The sequence below is a fragment of the Chionomys nivalis genome, chromosome 6 (genome assembly GCF_950005125.1).
Source record: "Chionomys nivalis chromosome 6, mChiNiv1.1, whole genome shotgun sequence".
In the NCBI taxonomy this organism is placed as follows: Eukaryota; Metazoa; Chordata; class Mammalia; order Rodentia; family Cricetidae; genus Chionomys; species Chionomys nivalis.
Window position 1 is genome coordinate 100,007,151 of NC_080091.1, and position 15,281 is coordinate 100,022,431.

Sequence of the window (15,281 nt, forward strand, 5' to 3'; positions counted from 1 at the left end):
CTCTCAGGAGAAAAGGTGAAGGAAGTAAAAAGCCATTGCCTCCAAGCTTTTGCCTACATGGGGGCCCCAAAATTGATTAAAGTGGACAGTGGACCAGTGTATATCAGTGAGGGCTTTCAATTGTTCTGTGACAATTATGACATCCTTCATAAGACAGGAATTCCTTACAATCCCCAGGGACAGGCTATATTGGAACAGGCTCACCGAACTCTCAAAGACTATATTCACAAAACAAAAAAGGGGGAGTGTAGTACTCCCTGGGATATCCTTTCTAATATCCCCTCTATATTAATTTTTCTAACAGTTGAATCACATGCTCAAACATCAGCTGCTCAGAGGCACTGGCAGTCCGTGGCTCTACTCATTGATGACACAGTGGAAGGATGTGTTGACTGGAACATGGAAGGGGCCTGATCCAGTCCTCACTTGGGGGCGTGGAAGTGCATGTGTGTTTCTGCAGGACATTGAAAGCCCCATTTGGATTCCTGAATGGCTTCCTTGTCCTATGGACGGTTCTCCTGACCATCAGCCACAGTCAACAGGTACAATGGGCCCCAGTCAGGAATCCGCTGGTGCTGATGTCAGTGGGCCTGGATTGTCCCGCGTGGCCGACTTCCTTCCCACTGATTGGGCTATAGAACAGCCAGTCATTTCCATCGATTGGAGGCATAATAATGTTATTGGTTTGTGTCTTATTTTTGCTGAATTTTCTTTCTCCTTGTGCTAAATGTTGGCCTGGTATTATGGTTTATGTCCAGAGCACATTATTCATTGTGGTGATGGGGACGGCGATCACCTTACAAGAATGTTAGCAAGGGTTCTCAGGAGTTCATTTCCAGAACCCAGCCCAGTATGGTAGTGTTTACCTTCACGCGATGGTATCTCTGTGGACTTCGTGCCTGTTTAAAACCAGAGCCAAAATAGGGCTTCTCATGCGGCTGTCTGTGGCTAATTAATGATTCTGCCCTTAACTGTTCTCAAGCTTTGTGTCTTTTGAACAGTTGTTGGGCTAACGAGATGATTGCCGCTGTGACCCAGGTTCCGGGCTCCGTGCCTGTTCCAGTGAGTCAACTGGTACTGAGCCGTCCCTGCTGAGACTTTGGGATCACCAAGGCTGTGGTGGCCACTACTGTCACCGTCAGACGACTGCTGTGGCTAGCACTGTTGATGCCATAGCCAGACAGGTTGCCACTGCCTTAGAGATCCAGAATTCCCTATAGAATTTTCGCCAGGACATTTTCCGGTTTGACCTACAGACTTCCTTTTATAAGAGCAGTTGGAGTATGGCTGGCTGCTCCCTTTCCTTTTGTCACGTTTGTGACACGCCCACGCCAGTATAGTCACTCCCTAGGCTTGCTGAACAGCTAGGAACTCCCTAGCTGGAGGGTCTGCTGCTCTGCCTCTCCAACAGGGGTCAGCAGCGGAGGCGGCAGCGGCGGCGGCAGCAGCGATGTAAAATCGTTTATTTGCCCAAGTGAGTGGCTTCCTCCGAGCGCAGTGTGGGTCAGCAGGCTACAGAAAGACCAGTGAGCCAGAGACGGGTAAGACAGGATCCTGTCACAATCAACCTAAGACAGAGGTCTTGCTTGCTGAGGTGAGTGTTCTTGATGACGGGTAAGATGTGAATTTGCGCTTCTGCAACCCAAGACAGACCTGGTCTAATTAAGGGAGCTGTTGGGGCTGCAGACCCTCGGACCCTGACTTTCTGTGACCCTTTGCCTGCCGGAGTGAACGAAGTAAACAACTTGTTTTCCTGTGTCTGCAGCTGCTCTGAGCACGGGACCCTCATGAGTTCCTGATGGCAGGGGAGTGGTTTCTGGTGGGTTTACAGCTGAATATCCCAAGAGCTGGGGCATGGCTATCAGTTAAGGATCCCTACATAAGCTTCCTTGGAGCACAATAAGGTTGGCATTTTTGTCCCAAGGATGACCCGTGTCTCTGTCTGTGTGTGTCTGTGTTTCAATCTCCAGCCCCTTGCCCAGGTGCAAACCATCCTGTAGTGCAGGTGCTAGGTCTTTATAAGTGTCCAGGCCACAAATTTCTGTTACCTTTTATCCAATAACCCATCCGAAGGAAAATCTTGCTGGCTGAAGTTCTATTCAAATTTGGCAATTTCTCAGCTCTGGTGCTGAGTTGTCAGCAGCTCTCCGTGGCTTGAAGCTGGTCTCTGTGTTTATGTCCTTGCCACCTAGAGTGGGTTCTCTGCAGAGTAAATAGTTGTTACTTTTAATCTTGATAAAATCAGGTCGCTCTGCTCAGAATAAAAGCCAAAATTCTAAAATGACCTATAGCGTCTCTGTGTGATCTGTTTTCTCTCTAACTTTGTATATTAACGATGTTTCTAATCCTGCTCATTTCCTTCTCACCAAACCCTTGTCTCCTTGGTGTTGCTTGAATACATCAGGTACATTTGCTCTTCCAAGCCTTTGTGCTGTTCTCTCTGCTTGTAATATCCTTTACGTGTGTGTGTGTGTGTGTGTGTGTAGACAGAGAATCAGCCCCCTCTCTATATATGCATAAATAGATACATGTATATTTAACTTATGTTCAAGTTACTATTTCAACCAAGTCCAGTTAAGACCATCTATCCATCTGCTTTTCTCTAAGTTGATCTAAATTCTCAGGAGGAGTTCTGTTCCCAACTCCCTCTTTTCTTCTAAAAAAAAAAAAAGACATTTTCACTCATGTGTTTATGTGTGAATCTGTGTAAGTGTATTCCTTGCGTGTGGGTACCCTAAGAGGCCAGGTGAAGAGTCAGATCCCTCTGAACTTCTGAATTGCAGTTGCAGGCAGCTGTAGCTGCCTGATGTGGGCGCTGGAAACCAACCCTGGATCCTCTGAAAGAGCATCAACTATGTTTAAGTGCTGAGCCATCTTTCTGGGTCCTCCTCTCTGGGATCAAACCCAGGACCTCGCGTATGTTAGGCAAGCACTTTATCTCTGAGCTACATCATGATTGCGGTCTTTTTTTTTTCCTATGGTGGGAAAATATACATACTCTGAGGTTTACCATTATAATTCAGTGGCACTGACTGCACACACTGTTTTGTGTAACTCTCACTACCATCTAATTCCAAAACCGTTTCATTATCACGTCAACCAGAAACTATTCCATCAAGCTGTAACAGCTCTCTCCCTTCCTCTCTACCCTAGTACCTTCTAGTCCACTTCCTGTGTCTCTGAGCTTGACATCATATGATGTTTGTCCTTCTGAAACAGGGGACAAAAGGCAAACTCTGGATCCTTAACTTGTTTTGGATGAAAAGCACTATGTATTTTCCTCTGCCTGCTTTCTGAGTAAGTCATGAGGTCTGAGTATTTACTGACTAAGAGCCCCTTATGACCAAGCCAAGATAAAACTAGGGGTGAAGATGGTTAAACAGAGATAAACAAAACAGAGGAAGAATCATTACCAGAAAACCAGTTCAAACCAGACCAAATGTACATAAGCCCTCTAATTTCACCGACTCTTAGTTAACTTTAAAACCACAGGTTTGGGGGCTGGAGAGATAGCCCAGTGGTTAAGCTCACTCGTTGCTCTTGCAGAGGACCTGGGTGCAGTCCTGGCTTCTACATATATGGCAGCTAGTGATTACGAAGATGACATCCAGACTGTGGACCTAGGAGATCCAACATTTCCCTTCTAAACTCCGCAGGCACCAGAGGGGCGCGTGGTGCATAGTCACGCCTGCCGGCGAAACACTCATATACATAAGATGAATACATCTAAAAGTAAAACTGTTTAAAAGTCACACATTTTGGAAGGCATGTCGCTGAGCTATCAGAAAGTATTCCATGAGCTTCCCTGCAGACAAGAGCCCTGGAGAGGGGGAGATGCCCACCGTCTGCGTTACTTCACAGAAACTTGAAGGCCATTTTTGTTTAAAATATTGACTCTTTCCTAGAACCTAAAGATTTCTGACTCACAACTAAAGAGGGTTTCAGGCAAAGCGTCTCTATTTTCTTTCCAGGGTCTTGTGTAGCCCAAGCTGACCTTGAACTTCTGGTCCTCCTGGTTTTACCTCTGGAATGCTGGGATTGCAGACAGGCTCCTCCACATCCAACTGGCATCTTGGTGTTTGTATGATATCTAATCCTCTTCTGTTTCAGATTTTCAGTCAGTTATACCCAGCTACGCATGTAGACTAACCAGTTACCAACTGAGAAATGTTTTGCCTAAAATGATAATCCAGGGTTAATTTAGCCCAATGGAAGTGTGTTTCTCCTGCCCTGCTGTTTCCCCTTCAGCTCTCTCGTAAGGCCCAAGGCGTTGTTGTAAGGTGACAATATTAGCTATAATTTAGCATTTCCCAGATGTAGCTAACTGTTAGCCCCAGTCTAAGCCAGGACACTTGCACACAGAACATCTCCTAGAACTGGTTACGACAAACAGACAATTAACCAAACTTTAGCCCTCCCAGGAGAACAGTAAAAGCTACTGTTTGCGTTGTTCAAGCAAGCCTAGTGTTTCTGGTGCACGCTAGCTCTTTTCAGCTCAAACTGGCCAGCTTCAGCTGAGGTCACAGGAAGGGGTCTTGCCTATTTTATTTGCAATATGTGGCTTTGGTCTCATTTCTTCTGTATGCTGCAAGACCCACTCATCTGGTGTTTCTTTTATTATTTCTCTTAATGTAATGCTTTCAAGGTTCATCCATGTTGTGGTGTGTATCAGAACTTATTTTAATGATTCAGTAAAGTTATACGAATGTCTCACATCTTGTTTATGGGGCAGGTTATGCCACAGTGTATGTGGGGAGGACAGAAGAGAACTTTAGGGAGTCGGTTCTCTCCTCCTACCTACCATGTGTGTTCCACCAAGTGTGTTCCGGGGACTGAACTCGGATCATCAGGCTTGGCAACAATGGCCTTTACGTGATGAACCGTCTCCCCAGGCTTGGAATTTCTCTGTTGTTAGATTTTCTTTTACTCTGGTCTCACATTGAAACTCCTAAATGTTGTTTCTTTACTCTTTACTGTTTGGGGGGGGCCCGCCACCCAGTTCCCAAATCATGACATGGAGGCTGATTATTACTGATAAATGTCTGACCTTATCTTGGCTTGTTTCTTGCCAGCTTTTCTTATCTTAAATTATCCCATCTACCTTTTGCTTCTGGGTTTTTATCTTTCTCTTACTTTTTTTTTCTTTTTTATTTTTTTTCAAAACAGGGTTTCTCTGTGTAACAGCCCTGGCTGTTTTGGAACTTGCTCTGTAGACCAGGTTGGCCTTGAACTCACAGAGATCCACCAGCCTCTGCCTCGCAGGTGCTGGGATTAAAGGCGTGCACCACTATGCCTGCCCATTTTACTTTTGTAATCTTTCTCTTTACTCCATGACTGGCTGTGTGGCTGGGTTACTGGCCCCTAGTGTCCTGCTCTCCTGTTTTCTGTCTTCTCTCAGAATTCTCCTCATATTTATACTCTCTGCCTGCCAGCCCTCCCTATCCTTTTTCCTGCCTCGCTATTGGCGATTCAGCTCTTCATTAACCCATCAGGTGTTTTAGACAGGCAAAGAATCACAGCTTCACAGAGTTAAACAATTGCAGCATAAACAAAAGCAACACATCTTTATATCACTAAACAAATATTTCACAGCATAAAAAAAAAGGTAACATGCTGGGTGAACCTGCATGTTGGTTTCAGCTGCTCAGCCCCGAAATAATCACACAAAAACTATATTATTTAAATCACTGCTTGGCCCATTAGCTCTAGCTTCTTATTGGCTAACTCTTACATATTAATATAATCCATTTCTATTAATCTGTGTATCACCATGAGATCATAGCCTACCCGCAAAGTTTCAGTGTATCTGTCTCCAGCAGTGGCTCCATGGCTTCTCTCTAACTTTGCCTCCTTTCTCCCAGCATTCTGCTTAGTTTTCCCCTCCTAGCTCTGTTCCCCTATAGCTCTGCTGTAGGCCCAAAGCAGTTCCTTTATTAATCAATGATATTCACAGCATAGAGGGGAGTTCCACATCAGTAACACACCTTAAAATAATATTCTACAACATTTTTCACTTTAAAATAATTACCCTAATGGTTGTAAAGTACTGTTTTTGTTTCCCTAATAATGTCGATCTTTTCATATGTTTGTTGTATATCTTCTTGAAGAAATGTGTGTTCATTTTTTTTTTTTTTTGAGACAGAGTCTCTCTATGTAACCCTGGCTGTCCTGGAATTCACTGAGATCCGCTTGCCTCTGTCTCCTGAATGCTGGGATTAAGGTGTGTTCAAATCCTTTGTCATTGGATAAATGCACCTGCTTCAAAGCCTGATGATCTGAATATTCCTTGGGTCCCTCACGGTGGGAGGAGAGAGTCAACTCCTGAGAACTGTCTTCTGACCTCCACAAGCACACGGTGGCATGTGTGCACTCTTTTACACACACACACACATATTCACACACACACACACACACACACAATGTAACTTAAAAACCATTTTCTAGCCGGGCGGTGGTGGCGCACGCCTTTAATCCCAGTACTCGGGAGGCAGAGGTAGGTGGATCTCTGGGAATTCGAGGTCAGCCTGGTCTACAAGAACTAGTTCTGGGACAGGCACCAAAGCTACAGAGAAACCCTGTCTCGAAAAACCAAAAAAAAAAACCAACATTTTCCAGGGCTGGAGAGATGGCTCAGTGGTTAAGAGCACTGACTGCTCTTCCAGAGGTCATGAGTTCAATTCCCAGCAACCACATGATGGCTTACAACCATCTGTAATAAGATCTGGTGCCCTTTTCTGGTGTGTGGGTATACATGGAAGCAGAATGTTGTATACATAATAAATAAATAAATCTTTAAAAAAAATTTTCCAGTTGGGCATGGTGGTGCACACCTTTGGTCTCAGCACTCCAGAGGTAGGTAGATCCCTGTGAGTTGGAGGCCAGCCTGGTCTACAAGAGCTAGTTCCAGGACAGCTAGGGATGTTATACAGAGAAACCCTGCCTTAAAAAAAATTGCCATTTTTTAGATTAAGTTTTTTGTGTGTTTATGGAATTATTTATATATTCTAAATATTATTTTCTTGTTAAATATATGACTTGTGAATATTTTATCCCATTCCATGGGCTGCCTTTTCATTCTCTTGATAGTGTCCTGGCTCCATTGTCCACAAATTGTCCTCTGACTCCCACACATGTGACTGCCAGTGTATGGACGAGTATGTGAAGATATGCAAAATAAATGGGTACTTAATTTATGCATTTATTTAGCCTGTGTTGTGTATAATTTTTGACAAATTATGCCCCAAATAATTTTCTCCTATGTTTTCTGTTTCACACACACACATATATATGTATATATATATATATATACATACACACACATATATGTTTGTATATGTGTATCTATCTGTTACCTAAATGACTTTAAAGGGAAAGGGTTTATTTCAGCTCGTGATTTCATTACATAGTTATCTGGTGCTACTGTCAGGAGGACTTGGTAGAGCAAAAGTCTTGACAGGAGAGGGCTAAGGAATTGCCCCAGTGACTTACTAGGGTCACTTCTCAGTAAGGCTATCATATTATGAATCCCATGAGGGATTTAAACCCCTGACTGAGTCAGAGCCATCATGAATGGTCCCCACTTCTTTGGTGGTATTTCATAGTCAAACCATGACTTACAAAAGTCCTATAAAGTCCTATAAAAGTCCTATAATTTTGACTTTTAACTTTAAGCCTTTAATCCATCTTGTGTTAATTTTTTTGTATGTAGTGCAAGGTAACGAATGGTCCAACTTCATTCTTTCATATGTATGTAATTTTCTAACTATGTCTCAAGCATACGCATTTTGTCTTCTCTTTTCTCTCACTGGAACTTGAGCTTCATCACAGCAAGAGTAAACAGTTTCTGTCACTGTCGTGTTAGATCAGTTACTCGCTATTTACGATAACAAGTCACCCCAACATTTAATGTATTAAAACAACAAGAAGCATGTAGTTCCCCTTAAAGTTTCTAAGTGTCAGGGATTCAGCCTCAGTTTTCTGATTCTTTCTTCCTCATGAGATGCTGTCAGTTGGGGCCAGGGCTGTAGTCACGGAAACCATGCCTGGGATGAAGGATCCATAGTGACTCACTGATACAGCTGCTAAGTGGGTTCTGATTCTTTTTTAGATTTATTTTCTGTGTATGAATTTTGTGCTTGCATGTATGTCTGTGCATTACATGTGTGTGTCCTGAGGAAGTCAAAAGAGGGAGAAGGATCTCTTGGAGTTGGAGGTATGGTTAGTTGTGAACCATCATGTGGGTGTTGGTGAATTGAACCAGATTCTCTGCCAAAAACAAAACAACAAAACAAAAAAAAAAAACCTAAACACTTTAAATTATTGAGTCACCTCTCTAGCCCAGATTTTGAGTGAAGACAAGATTGTATTCAACATCTGTGCATGTGGGGCACACACGCTGCGATGTGTACACGGGAAAGTCATAGGACAACTCCGGGAGTCAGTTTTCTCCTTCCACGGTGGATCTGGAGAAGACTGGGGTTGCCAGGATGTCCCAGCATCGTCTTCACCTGCTGGGCTATCTTGCAGGCGGTTCTGAAATCTGACGGGATATCTGTGTCTTCTTTTCTCACAGAGCACGTCACATGTGGTGAACCTAAAAGAACAAGATGATGGTGCGGTAATCCCGATCCCAAGTTCCTGCAGCATTTCTGCCATGTTTTACTTGCCAGAAAGACTAGATTTTATTCCATGTGAGAGTCACCGTACAAGGATGAATAACAGACAGCAAGGACCATCGAAGGCTGGATTAGAGGATGTGTGTCATATGTATCCATCCCTGGTGACTAAAAAAATGCCTAGAGTAACATATTAAAAATAATGGTTGGGGGGACTGGAGAAATGGCTCATAGGTTAAGAGCATTGTCTTCTCTTCCAAAGGTCCTGAGTTCAATTCCCAGCAACCACATGGTGGCTCACAACCATCTGTACTGGGGTCTGGTGCCCTCTTCTGGCCTGCGGGCATACACACAGACCGAATATTGTATACATAATAAATAAATAAATATTTAAAAAAAAAAATAATGGTTGGGCTGTGGTGGTGCATGCCTTTAAAACCAGCACTTGAGCTAGGTGGTGGTGCACGCAGAGGCAAGTGGGTCTCTGTAAGTTCAAGGCCAGCCTGGGTTTTTGTTGTTGTTTCTGTTGTTGTTATTGTTTTGTTTTGTTTCAGACAGGGTTTCTCTGTATAGCTTTGGAGCCTATCCTGGAATTACTCTGTAGACCAGGCTGGCCTCAAACTCAGAGATCCGCCTGCTTCTGCCTTTACAGGTGTGCACCACCACCACCTGGCAGTTTAAAAGCAAGTTCAAGGACAGCCAGAGAGAAGCCCTATCTTTAAAAAATGAAAAATAATTGTTTTTGGTTGGGGAAGAGGCTCAGTTTGTAATGTGCTTGTTTAGCATTTACAGTGCTCTGGGTTTGATCCCCAGAACTGCATCAACTAGGTGTGGTTGCCCAGACCTGCGATTCCGGCATTGGAGAAGTGGAGGCAGGGGGAGCAGGTTACCACCGTCCTTAGCTACATGTAGGTCAAGGCCAGTGAAGCTACGCGAGACTTTGTTTCAAGAATCAAAACTGTAAGTGTTGGAGCTCTGAATGGAAAGGTCCAAGGGAAACGACTTCCCTAACACAAGTGTTGGAGCTCTGAAGGGAAGGAACCAAGAAATACCGCAGTCACGCACAACAAACCTCTTGCAAGACCTATTAGAAAAGACACAAGAGGGTAGATGCCTCTAATTGGGTGAGAAGCATCAAAGAACTGAACAGGAGACAGGCTTTATATAGGGTTTCTTCGGGGTGGAATTTTTCAGGGTGGGGAATTTCAAGTCCTGAGCTTGGGGCAAGCCAGGGATTGGTGGGACTTCAAGATTTCAGATTTTCTTAACCCTACATAAACCAAACGAACCAACCAGCCAAACAAACAAAAAAGTTGTTGAGCAGTGTTGACCCACGCCTTTTATCCCAGCACTTGGGAGGTGGATCTCTGTGAGTTTGAGGCCAGCCTGGTCTACAAAAGCTAGTTCCAGGAAAGGCTCCAAAGCTACAGAGAAACCCTGTCTTGAAGAAAACAAAGTGTTGGACCCTAGTGTCCAATCACCAAGGAGGAGGAGTCGCCCCAAGCGACCATCTCGCATCACAGCTGATGTAAAAGCATGAGGATTTTATTAATTCTGTCATGACAGGGTCTTCCAGCAGTCGGGAGGCTAGAAGACCCTGAATGTCTGGTACAGGCTATTTTTAAAGGGAAAAACCACAGAAGGAAGGGGTGTCTGGGGGTTGTTCTTTAACTATTATGATTGGCTTATTCAAAAAGGCTATTACCAATAATTGGCTGGAGAGTGGTTGCCGGATCAGAGGAGGTAAGGGGGAAACATCTGAGGGTCACTTTGCCCCTTTCCCAGGGACTGAGTCAAAGCACCAGGAACTGAGTCAACACCTAAGGGTTATCTTGCCCCTATTCAGGGAGATGGAAAGTTCCCAACATCTCAGTACGTGCGTGCATAGCTGTTATGTCCTTGGTTCCCAGGGGAGGAGGGGAAGTACTGAGAGTTGTCAGAAATGGCTTCAGAATTGTCTTAAAGTTCTACAAAAGAAACAAACAAAAAAGTCCACAGTGAGACCCCATCATTAAATAAAAACAACAAAAAAGTAAGCTGGGTGGTGGTGGCATGTGTCTTTGATCCCAGCACTTGGGAAGCAGGTTAATCTCTGAATTCAAGGCCAGCCTGGTCGACAAAGTAAGTTCCAAGACAGCCAGGGCTACACAGAGAAACCATGTCTTAAAAAATGAAAAAGCAATAAACCAAAAACCAAAACAAAATTAAAAATAAATAAGATAAAGGATGGGTTTATGAGCCTTTCAAAGGCTGTTGGGAAGTTTATGGCATTGAACAGAGGGAAAAGCGGGGAGCTAAGGAAGGACACAACCGACTGGAACCAGGAATCTTGTGCTGTTTCCCCTCTCATTTTGCTTCTCAGAGAATAGCTGGGACCTCTGGGTTCACACCCTTAGCTTTTCCTAATGAGAGGACAATGAATTTTACATTTCTAGCTGTGGTTTGCAAACCTTCAGGGTAAAAATTTCCCAGGCTTATTCTCTGGAACCAACTGGCGTGGATGAGGAGCTAAGGTTCCATGTGAGGCAAATGCACCTATGATAAACACGCGGACAGGATGTAGGCACGTGGACGAGCGCAACTCTCTCTTCCAGGCGAGGTGGTCCCCTTCTGTTTCCCCAGCATATTCATCTCCATATTAGAGAACACACACACTTTTATCCATTTATTTCTTACTTTTGTCTTTTTAAAAAAATATTTATTTGTATGAGATTTGTGTTTTGCCTGAGTGTATGTCTGTGTATTATGTGAGTACAGGAGTCTGTGGTGGCCAGAAAAGGGTGTCAGAGTCCCCGAACTGGCAGTCGTAAGACGCCTTATGCATGCTGGGAAGTGTACCCTGGGTCCACTGTAGAAACAGGAAGTGTTTTCACCACCTCGCCTTCTCTCCAGTCCCTTACACTTGTCTTCCATTTCAAATTATATTTCTTAGAGATCAGAGTGTGAACACAGGTACCCTATTTTGATAACTCCAAATGGCACAGGTTTTATAGTTAAGGAAGATCTAAACTTTCGCTGGCATTTCTTTCACTATCACTTGTGACTATAGGTCAGCACAGCTTTCTTACTTTTAGAAAAAAACTGTTTATTTTATGTATACATCATGTGCATGCCAGTTGCCAGAGGAGGCTAAGAGAGAACGTCTGGTGTCCCCTGGGACTGAAGTTACAGGAGGCTGTGAGTTGCCATGTTGCTGGGAATTAAATCAGCCACTGAGCCATCCACCCCTATAGCAAACCTCTTCAGTAGGCCTAATAACAGCCATTCGTACGAATGCTTATAATATCATTGTAGAGCTGAAAATGTACTCACTTACTGTCCTTCCTTTTTAGGAAAGTGTTTGGCATAGGTGAACCCCATACACACACACACGCAAACACACATACACACACACACATTCATACATTTCTAGTAAGTTTATGGGGTTATTTACAGAGAGCATGGGTAACTTAAAGGTAACTAAAACATCAAACTTCCCTCCTCACACACACACACACACACACACACACACACACAGACCCTTACAGGCATCTTCAACATCAAAGAGCCCCACTTCAGTAAATAGTTTAGGTATCATGTCATTTCAGGATGGTGAGCCTCTCAAGCCTCCTCCTCCTTCTGCCGGGGGGGGTGGTGTTAGAGGGAGAGAGACAGAGAAATACAAACAGAGGCACACAGAGACAGAGAGACACACAGAGACAGAGAGGCACACAGAGACAGAGAGACACACAGAGACAGAAAGACATACAGAGACAGGCACACAGAGACAGAGAGACACACAGAGACAGAGGCACACAGAGACAGAGACACAAAGACAGAGAGACACATGGAGACAGAGGCACACAGACAGAGGGTCACACAGAGGCACACAGAGACAGAGAGACACACGGAGAGATAAGATAGTTATTTTGTCAGAGGCGCCTCAAGCCTCAAAATCAGCATCTCATACTTGATCATCCTGACTCAAGTCAAAGAAGGAAGAAGTGGAGGGCAGAGGAAGGAAAGAGAAAAAAAACCCGCATCTGTTAGCATGTCTAGATCCTTAAAAGGCTTGGCGTTCAGTTTTCCTATGCCTCCACACTCCCAGCTTCCCCTAAGGTTACTACCTACCAGGCTGGAGCTGAAAGGGTGTCAAATGGGTGGAGCCGGTGGCAATATGGATGTAAACACTCCCTATGAGTCAGCTGTAAATTCAATTCAAATCCCCAGTCTCCTTGTCTTCCTGGCTCATCATGGTTACCACCAAAATGACGGCTGCTTTTAGAAACCCTAACAGGAGACAGGTAAAACGGGGTTTGGTTTTTTTTCTTACTATAGTGCTTGTGAAGATGCAATTACCGCAGCAGGGAATTTCAATTTTTACTGAATTTGGATTTGTGTGCCTCGTTTCATCTTCTAAAGCACAGAAGCCGCTGCTGACTGTGTCTTCAGTTTTATTTTAAGAATATTATCTCACTGTACTGTGGCCATTCACGTAAGCAACCAGGAGTTATATAAAGTGGTAGGTTTAATTCCACACCTTCAAGCGAGGTGTTTTAATAATTAGCTCTGTACTTCAACAGTTTCTTTGCCTGCTGTTACTGGTTGCTGGTACTTATTTCATCTATTCAATGGAGAGAGGCCTACTTTGTCTGTTTAGGCTTCTAATTTCTCACATGGAGATAAAGATTAGCTCAGGAAAATGGTAACCATAATATCTATTCACAAGTTCTAGCTGGTGGCAGTGTTGGTAGGTGTTTCTTTCCAATCTGGGTTACATATGGTTCTATCCCAAAATACTATAAAGCAACAGTGGTTTTTGTTTTGGTGGAAATGAGGACAGGGCTAATTTACATCGAATAAATGTTGTCTCTGGCTTTACTGACACAATGTGAAGTAGAAACACATTTAACACATCTGCCACCGGGGACTTAAGATTTTATTTTCTCAAGCTTCCTTACTTACTTTGTGTACGGTGTGTGCATGAGTGTGTAAATGTGGGTGCATGAGTGCCGCCGTGCACATCTGGGGGTCAAAGAACAGCTGCGTTCTCAGCTTCCACCTTGTCGGGGCATGATCCGTCTTGTTTGTGCTGCTGTGCACTCCAGACTGGTAAGTGAACCTTCTGGGTGATTCTCCGTCTCTGCTTTCCGTCTCCCAGAGCAGAAATGCAGGGATTATGGATGTATACCACGGCTTCCGTCTTTGTGTGTGGTTCCCAGGGGATGAATGCAAGCTGTCAGACTTGTATGGCTAATGCTTTTATGCGTTGGGCCATCTCCCTGGCTGCCCACCCAGCTTTAACTAGCCGACGAAGAAATAGAACTGCACAAGGTAAAAACCCAAACAACTAGCAGGTGATAGAGTCAGGATGTTTTTTTTTTTTTAATTCAGAGTCTTTTAGATATTTGCACTGGTACTCTGTGACTTTGGAAAATAGCAATCGCAATAATTACCACTTAGTGGGTGTTTACATGCCTTACATATTCATTCCACGAAATGATCAGTTCAGTGCTTAAGTAGATATTACTAAATGTTTTATGGGATAGAAGATTGGGGTATGGGGAGGTTAAACATAGTTTTGCCAAGTACGCTTAAACTTTTAGATGATAACCTCCAGTCATTGAATGTATAAAACCTGGAATTTACTAGTTCTCAGAAATTCAGCAGTTGAAGTGAAACTACTTATTCTGGTTGCATCAAATTTTATCTTGCTTTAAAACGTACTTAAAGTCAAGAAACAAACATACTTCCCCTTTTATAAGGTGATGGAGAAATGGCACGGTACTGTTGTCCTGTTTAGGTGGTATGCTTTCGAGAGCTGTCGTTTCGTTTGATGGAATTTAAAGACAGATAAAGTGGCTATGGCCCAGCAAGCTATGTTCTGAACCCTCACATGTGAAGACTGCTGTTCAGATCCTTAGAACCGCGTGGCTCTGCAGCTTGCCTGTAATCCCGGCACTCAGAAGATCCAGACAGGATCCTAGAAGCAAGCTGGCTAGCTAGATGAACCAGATCAGAGCGCTCCAGTTTCAATCAGGAGGCTTTGCCTCAATGAATAAGGAAGAGGGTGACTGAAGAAATGTCCCAATAATCAGCCTCACGCCTCCACACACATACATCCACACATATGCACACTCACAGGCCCACACCCATGTGAACAGGTATGTCCACAGGCATACAAATCACCTAGACAGACACATGTAGAGGAGAGAGAGGAGGGAGACAGACAGACAGACAGACAGACAAACTGGAGCCACAAGCTCAGTTTCAATCGGTATTCTGCATCTACCTCCACACAAGGGTCAGAGGTGACAAGAGTGTGTGCCGTGCAGCGACTGTTAGAACCCCAGGAAGTGGAGAGGCTCCAGCTTTGTGCCACAAGTATCTTACATTCCCGTTGTGCTAAGTAAAGCGCCTAACGAGTTAACTGTTTCAGAATGAGCTTTATTTTTCCCAAAGCAAAAGTTTTGAGCATTATCTGGGACTCTGGGTGGAGGGAGTGCCTTCCTCTTCTTCCTGGAATAGCACCACCAATCTAACTTCTGTGTCTGTGGGCTCCTGCCCGCAGGTGCTGTTTCTGCGCTGGGAATGTGTGAGTGTGACTGAAAAGCTGAAACGGTTGAGACACAAGCGGTCTCATGTGGCCAGTGGCTCTCACAGACCCCAAATTAGACAGTGTGACCC

At 44.1% G+C, this 15,281-nt stretch overlaps 1 protein-coding gene across 1 annotated transcript in view; it reads left to right on the forward strand.

Annotated features, from left to right (window-relative positions):
- Positions 1-12,877: 12,877 nt before the first annotated feature.
- Positions 12,878-15,281, forward strand: part of Evi5 (ecotropic viral integration site 5) — a 143,143-nt gene continuing 140,739 nt past the window's right edge. The window contains exon 1 of the mRNA XM_057771085.1: positions 12,878-12,898. The gene's annotated coding sequence lies outside the window, so the exon portion shown is untranslated. The remainder of the gene's footprint in view (positions 12,899-15,281) is intronic.